The sequence below is a fragment of the Pongo abelii genome, chromosome 20 (assembly GCF_028885655.2).
Source record: "Pongo abelii isolate AG06213 chromosome 20, NHGRI_mPonAbe1-v2.0_pri, whole genome shotgun sequence".
In the NCBI taxonomy this organism is placed as follows: Eukaryota; Metazoa; Chordata; class Mammalia; order Primates; family Hominidae; genus Pongo; species Pongo abelii.
The window spans coordinates 8,649,289-8,656,591 of NC_072005.2; positions in this window are offsets into that span (position 1 = coordinate 8,649,289).

A 7,303-nucleotide genomic window follows, 5' to 3' on the forward strand; every position below is an offset into this window, starting at 1 on the left:
TATTTGTAATAGAGACAGGCTTTCACCACGTTGGCCAGGCTGGTCTCAAACTCCTGGCCTCAAGTGATCTGCCCGCCTCGGCCTCCCAAAGTGGTGGGATTGCAGGTGTCAGCTACCGAGCCCTGCCTACTTGGCTGTTTAAGGAACAGCGAGGAGGTCCATGTGGCAGGAGCAGAGTGATAGAAGGGGCGAGAGGAAGGAGGGGAAAGGCAGGGAGGTGACAGTGGGTGTTGTGGGGAAGGAGAGCTTGCAAGATCTCAAGAGTTACCAGCATGGCAGGCCAGGCATGGCGGCTCACACCTGTAATTCCAGCACTTTGGGAGGCTGAGGCAGGAGGATCATTTGAGCCCGGAAGTTGGTGAGACCATCCTGGGCAACATAGCAAGACCCCTGCCTCTACAAAAACAAAACAAAACAAAATGCAACAATTAGCCAAGCATAGTGGCATGTGCCTGGAGTCCCAGCTACTGAGGAGGCGGGAAGATCGCTTGAGCCCAGGAGTTCGAGGCTGTAGTGAGCTATGATCACACCACTGCAATACAGCTTGGGTCACAGAGCCAGACCGTCTCTTAAGAAAATTAAAAAAAAAAAAAAAAGATTTGCAGAAACTACTCAAGCTTTTACCCTGGGATGTATTGAGTTAAGGGAGTCCTCTCTGGCTGCTGGGTGGATGATAATAGCACCTACCCGAAGGAGTTGTTGGAAGGACGACATGAATTAATATGTGTAAAGTGATAGGCCAGTGTCTGGCGTATACCACACATGGGGTAAAGATTAGTTTATTTTTATGTGCGGTGGGCGTGAGTGTGTTGGGTGTGTCTGAGCGGCAGCTAAGCCAGGTGGCCATTAGTGAGTTTGTTGTTGTGAAAGAATCTCTCTAACACTATTTAAAAAACCCTGCCTGGTGTTTAAAAGCCCTACTGGGGTTGCCGCGTTTTGGCTGGGTCCCGGCTCTTTTGTATAACAGATGTTACCCAGATGTCAGTTGGGGTCAATAGAGCCTCAGATATTTGGCATCTGCCTCTCTCCCACGACCTGTGGGAAGCCTGGTGCCCTCTGCGAGATGCTTGTGAATTCCCAGGGCCTCTGTTCTCATGGTTGCGTCTTGGCCTGAGTTCCTGCCCGCTGAACTCTTGCTCTCACCCACCTTCCTGGGGCCAACGCTTTGCGGGTGAATGGGTCCTGTGTTCTTGATTTTCCCCCAGATCACTCTTGCACATGAACTGCCTGCAGGTTCCCCCTCAAGATACTGTGCTCTCCCAGTCTGGCCAATGTAGCAAGACCCTATTGGTCCTGCTGTGGGTTTTTTTTTTTTTTTTTTTTTTTTTTTTTTTTTTTTTTTACCATTGCTTGAGCTTCTGCATAAGATGTTGCTTGACAAAGCATTCCACTGCCAACAGGAAAAGTTTACACGCTTCTTGCATAACACAGCATAGAGCGTGATGACTGGTTTGGAGTTTACCAGGCTGTCCTGTGAAGGGGAAGTTCACTTAGGACACCCGGGGCCAAAGGCTGTGAGCAGCAGGAGGTGCCTTTGATATCAAGCTGCCTTGAACGCTGCTGCTCCCGGGTGGGTAAGAACTGGCACAGTCCAGAAAAATGGAAGCGGCGACACAATGAGAGACAGCAACCCATCCCCAGACAAACCTCAAGAGACCAGAAGCAGCCACGTTGCACCAGACTTCTGGAAAATTAGGCAAGCGTTGGCAACAGAATCGGTTGTGGATTCTTCTCACAGTTTCTGTAATCATTAACTGCTTTCTCAGGGTGTGGATATTCAAGGACCAGAGGTCAAAGTTACAGCAACAGCACCTTGCAAGGGGCAGGGGTGAGGAGAACCTCCTTGGGCAGGTCATGATGTATGGGATAAGCCCAGAACTGGTTTAGTTCTGAGATGAGGGTGCAGATAGTATTGGAAAGATGCATATCACTCAAGCCTGGAAGAAGACCAGGGTTACACTTAATCTTGACTGCAGTTCAATGCCTTGGTAATATGGACCAAATTGTAACTAAGACTGTTCTCTGCAAGGTTTGCTTGGTTTCTGCATCTTTGTAATTGTAGCATTTGGTGTTCGCTTGAATAGAAGCTTGATCCCTGGAATGGGTCTTCAAGAGCATATTCTCCAGTGTTTCTTTCTCACGGCTCACCACAACCTCGACCTCCCAGGCTCAAGTGATCCTCACACCTCAGCTTCCCGCGTAGCTGGGACTACTGGCATGCACCACCACGCCTGACTAATGTTTGTATTTTTTTGTAGAGATGGGGTCTTTTTATGTTGCTCAGGCTGGTCTTGAACTCCTGGGCTCAAGCAATCCGCTCACCTCAGCCTCCAAAAGTGCTGAGATCACAGGCATGAGCCATCATGCCTGGCCTCTCCAGTGTTTCTTAGCTCAAGCAATCCGCTCACCTCAACCTCCAAAAGTGCTGAGATCACAGGCATGAGCCATCATGCCTGGCCTCTCCAGTGTTTCTTAAATGTTTCTGGACCACAGACTTGTTTAGGAATTCACCCAAATCTGAAGACCACCGCTGGCCCATTGCCAAAATTCCTCCCACCCCAAATACATTTACCCAAAAGATTTTGCAGATAGTTATATGGTATTGTGGTGCTCCAAAATTTTACCCACAGAGCCCATTCCAATTCTGGGTTCATAACCTCTGATCTAGCTTGGTTCTCTTATTTTACACATGGGGAAACTGAGTCAAAAGAGCACAAAGACTGGCTCAGGGTTATGCAGACACTTCATGACAGACCTTGGTGTCAGAGTAAGAACTGGATGTGAGTTCCCTTACTAGCTGTCTTCACTCTGTGCCTCAGTTTCCCTATCTGCAAAGCCAGGATAATAATAGCACTTACTTGGTAGGGGTGCTATAAGGATCACATGACACATATGTGAAGCATTTAGAACCAATGCCTTAGTAAATGATAGCTTTTTTTTTTTCAGAGACAGTGTCTCACTCTGTTGCCCAGGCTGCTAGAGTGCAGTGGCGCAATCACAGCTCATTGCAGCCTCAAACTCCCAGGCTCAAACTCCCAGGATCAAGGGATCCTTCCATCTCAGTTTCCTGAGTAGCTGGGACCACAGATGTGCACCATTATGCCCAGCTAGTACTTTTTTTTACATTTTATGTTTTTTGTAGAGACAGGGTCTTGCTATGTTGGCCAGGCCGATCTTGAACTCCTGGGCTCAAGTGATCTTCCTGCCTTAGTCTCCCAAAGTGCTGGGATTACAAGTGTGAAGCTACCATGCCTGGCCTATGGCTCTAATTTTTATCACCGTTCTCTTTTTTTTTCTTTTTTAAGTGTAGACCCAAGTTGATTCTTTAGCCTGTAGCTAAGTCAAAGTTTGAACCAAAGAACTCCTGCCACCTAGTGGTTCTGTGATGAATAAAGTAGGGTTTGTAGCACTGAAACATGGTGATTACATGCATGTCTTTGCCTGTGTGGTTATTGTTGGGGAATTAGTGGCTATGTCTCTTTCCAAAGAGAGTGTGTTTACACATTATATCTGTTAGCCTTTGCTGTGTAACAAACTACCCTATGGATTGCAACCATAGCCACTTATTAACCCTTGATTCTGTGGGTTGGCAACTTGGTTGAGTTCAGCCAGGTGGTTCTTCTGTTGGTCTTGCTTGGGCCCATGCATGTGGCTACAGTTAGCTGGTGGGTTGGCTGGGGCTGACTACCTTGGATTGCTTCACTCATGAGTCCATTAGCAGGCTGTTTGCTGGGGTGCCTTGGTTCTCCTCCACGTGGCCTCTCCAGTGGGCTTGCTCAACTCATTCCCATGGTGGTTGCAGAGTTGCTAGGAAAAGCAGAGAATATAGCCCTAATGTGCAAGCACTTCCCCTTGTGTCATGTTTGGTAATGTCTCATTGGCTAAAACAAGCCATATGGTCAAACCCAGACTCAGGAAGTAAGGAAACAGAATCTATCTCTTGATTGGAGGAAATGACAAATATTGTAAATATTGGGGCTGTTCTTCCCACTCCCCAATCTGCCACACATGTTTGCTGGCGAGTGGCTGGGTGTTGAATCGTCAGTTTCAAGTTAAAGAATTTTGACTCTTTTTTTTTTTTTTTTTTTTTTGAGACAGAGTCTTTCCCTGTCACCCAGGCTGGAGTGCAGTGGTGTGATCATAGTTTACTGCAACCTCAACCTCCTAGGCTCAAGCTATCCCCCCACCTCAGCCTCTTGAGTAGTTGGACCCATAGGCACACACCACCACACCTGGATAATTTTAAAATTTGAAGAAATGGGGTCTCCCTCTGTTGCTCTGGCTGGTCTCAAACTCCTGGGCTCAAGTGAACTTCCTGCATCAGCCTCCCAAAGTGCTGGGATCACAGGTGTGAGCCATCACACCTGGCTAGGGATTTTGACTCTAAAGATATGTTTTCACTTCTCAAAAGAAGAGAGTTTATAAGTAGAGACCATAACTTCCAGGCTAGCCCACCAGTCTTATGATGGAAAATGACTTCCTCTGTATGGGATGTGATGGTTAATTTTATGTGTCAACTTGACTGGGCCATAAGACACCCAGATATCTGGGTTAAACATTATTTCTGAGTGTATCTGGGAAGGTGTTTCTGGGAGAGATTAGCATTTGCATTGGTGGACTGAGAAAAGCAGATGGTGCTCCCCAATGTGGGCGGACCTCATCCAATCTGTTGAGGGCCAGAATAGAACAAAAAGGCAGAGAGGAAGGTTGAATTCTCTCCGTGTCAAACTGTTGAATAGGGACGTTGATCTTCTACCCTGGTGCTCCTGGCTCTCAGGCCTTCAGACCTGGCTTGGAATCTGCATCATTGGCTCTCAGGCTCTCCAAACTTTGAACAATACTATGAATCTTCCTGGGTCTTCAGCTTGCAGAAAGCAGATCATAGGATGTCTCAGCCTCCATAATCAGATGAGCCCTGTAATTATATATTCCTTATAATAAATCTCACGCTAGATCTCTCTATCTCTTTCTGTTGCTGTCTCTCTCTCTCCATCTTTCTGATCACCTGTTGATTTTGTTTCTTGGGAGAACTCTGACTAATTCACAGGACATTTCCATTTCTTCATTTATTGTGGGGTTCTCTCTCTCAGCCATTTGCATTCCCCCAACACCTCCTTCCCCCATTATGGATTGAATTGTTCCACCCTAAATGCACGTATTGAAGCCCCAAACCCCAGTGTGACTGAATTTGGAGATAGGGCATTGATTAATTGATTGATTGATTGATTGAGATGGAGTCCTGCTCTGTCACCCAGGCAGGAGTGCAGTGGTATGGTCTTGGCTCACTGCAGCCTCCACCTCCTGGGTTCAAATGACTCATGCCTCAGCCTACCAAGTAGCTGGGATTACAGGTGATTGCTACCACACCCAGCTAATTTTTGTATTTTTAGTAGAGACGGGGTTTCACTATGTTGGCCAGGCTGGTCTCCAACTCCTGACCTCAAGTGATCCACATGCCTCAGTCTCCGAAATTGCTGGGATTACAGGCATGAGCCACTGTAGCCGGTAATAGGGTCAACTTGTACATGTATTTCAACTCATTTCCAGCGGAGGTCAGTCAAGAATCTCATTCTATTAAAGTCAGTCTATGCTATGACTTTGAAGTCTGTTGCCCAGGCTGATTGCAGTGGAGACCATGGCTCACTGCACCCTCAACCTCCCATACTCAAGAGGTCCTTCTGCCTCAGCCTCCTGAGTAGCTGGGACCACAAGTGTATGCTACCACGCCTGGCTATTAAACAAATTTTTTTTTTTTGTAGAGATGGGGGTCTTACCATGTTGCCCAGGCTGGTCTTGGACTCCTGGGCTCAAGTGATCCTTCTGCCTCAGCCTCCTAAAGTGCTGAGATTACACTCTTAAACCACCATGTCCAGCCAGATGACTTTTTTTTTTTTGACTGAGTTTTCGCTCTTGTTGCCCAGGCTGGAGTGCAATGGCATGATCTCGGCTTACCACAACCTCCGCTTCCCTGGTTCAGAGGATTCTCCTGCCTCAGCCTCCCGAGTAGCTGGGATTACAGGCAAACGCCACCATGCCCGGCTAATTTTGTATTTTTAGTAGAGACAGGGTTTCACCATGTTGGTCAGGCTGGTCTTGAACTCCTGACCTCAGATGATCCGCCTGCCTCGGGCTCCCAAAGTGCTGGGATTACAGGTGTGAACCACCGCACCCGGCAGATGACTTGTTTTAATTTGCACAAAGGTGCCCTGTGAGCCAGCCACTGACCCGTATTTACCTGTATGGTGTCCATGTGTGTGGCACATAGAATAATGCCCATCTCTCCCCGAAGCTGTAGAAACTTTAATCCCCGGAACGTGTGGAGGTATTTCCTTCGATGGCAATTACAGAGTTTTGAGATGGGGAGATTATTCTGGATTATCTAGGGGGGCCCAATCTAATCATGTGGACCCTTAAGACCAGAGACCCTATGTTGTTAGGGCAGGCAGAGCAGACTAATAGATTTTATAACTAGAGATCATAACCTCCGGGCTAGCCCACTAGCCTCATTATGAAAAGTGACTTCCTCTGTATGGGATATTTGCATTTCTTTGTTTGTTGTGGGGTTCTCTTCCTCCCTCCTCCTCCTCCTTCTTCTTCTTCTTCCTCTTCCCCTTCCCCTTCTCTTTCTCCCTCCTCCCCCTCCCCTCCCCCTCCTTCCCCTCCCCCCACCGCCTCCTTCCCCTCCCCCCACCCCTCTTCCCCCTCCCCTCCTCCCCTCCCCCACCCCTCTTCCCTCTCCCCCTCCTCCCCCTCCCCCTCCTCCTTCTCCTTCTTCCTTCAGACAGGGCCTTGCTCTGTCATCCAGGCTGGAGTGCAGTGGTGCAATCATAGGTCACTGCAACCTCCACCTCCCGGGCTCTAGCAATCCTCCCACCTCGGCCTCCTAAAGTGCTGAGATTATAGGCGTGAGTCACCTCACCTGGCCCTCTTCCTCATCCTTCTGAGCTCCCGCATCACTTCCCCATTCCCTACCTCTCTACCTTTCACCCTCCTTATGGGTTGAACAGATGATTGTGGGCTAGCCTGGGAACTATGTCATCTTTTTCCTGCATTGTTCTCAGTAAAATGTGCTGCACCAGGGATGGGTGGGGAGGACTCAGCCACACTCTCATCTCCCACTGAGGTCCTGCCTGGGAAGAAGAGGAGGAAAGATTGGAAGGTTGACGTGGGGCTGACCTATGGCTGCTGGCTTTGAGGATAAGGAATGTGGGTGGACTCTAGAAGCTGGGAGTAGCCCCCAGCTGACAGCCAGCAGGGAAATGAGGACCTCAGCTGTGCAACTGCAAGGAACTGAATTCTGTAA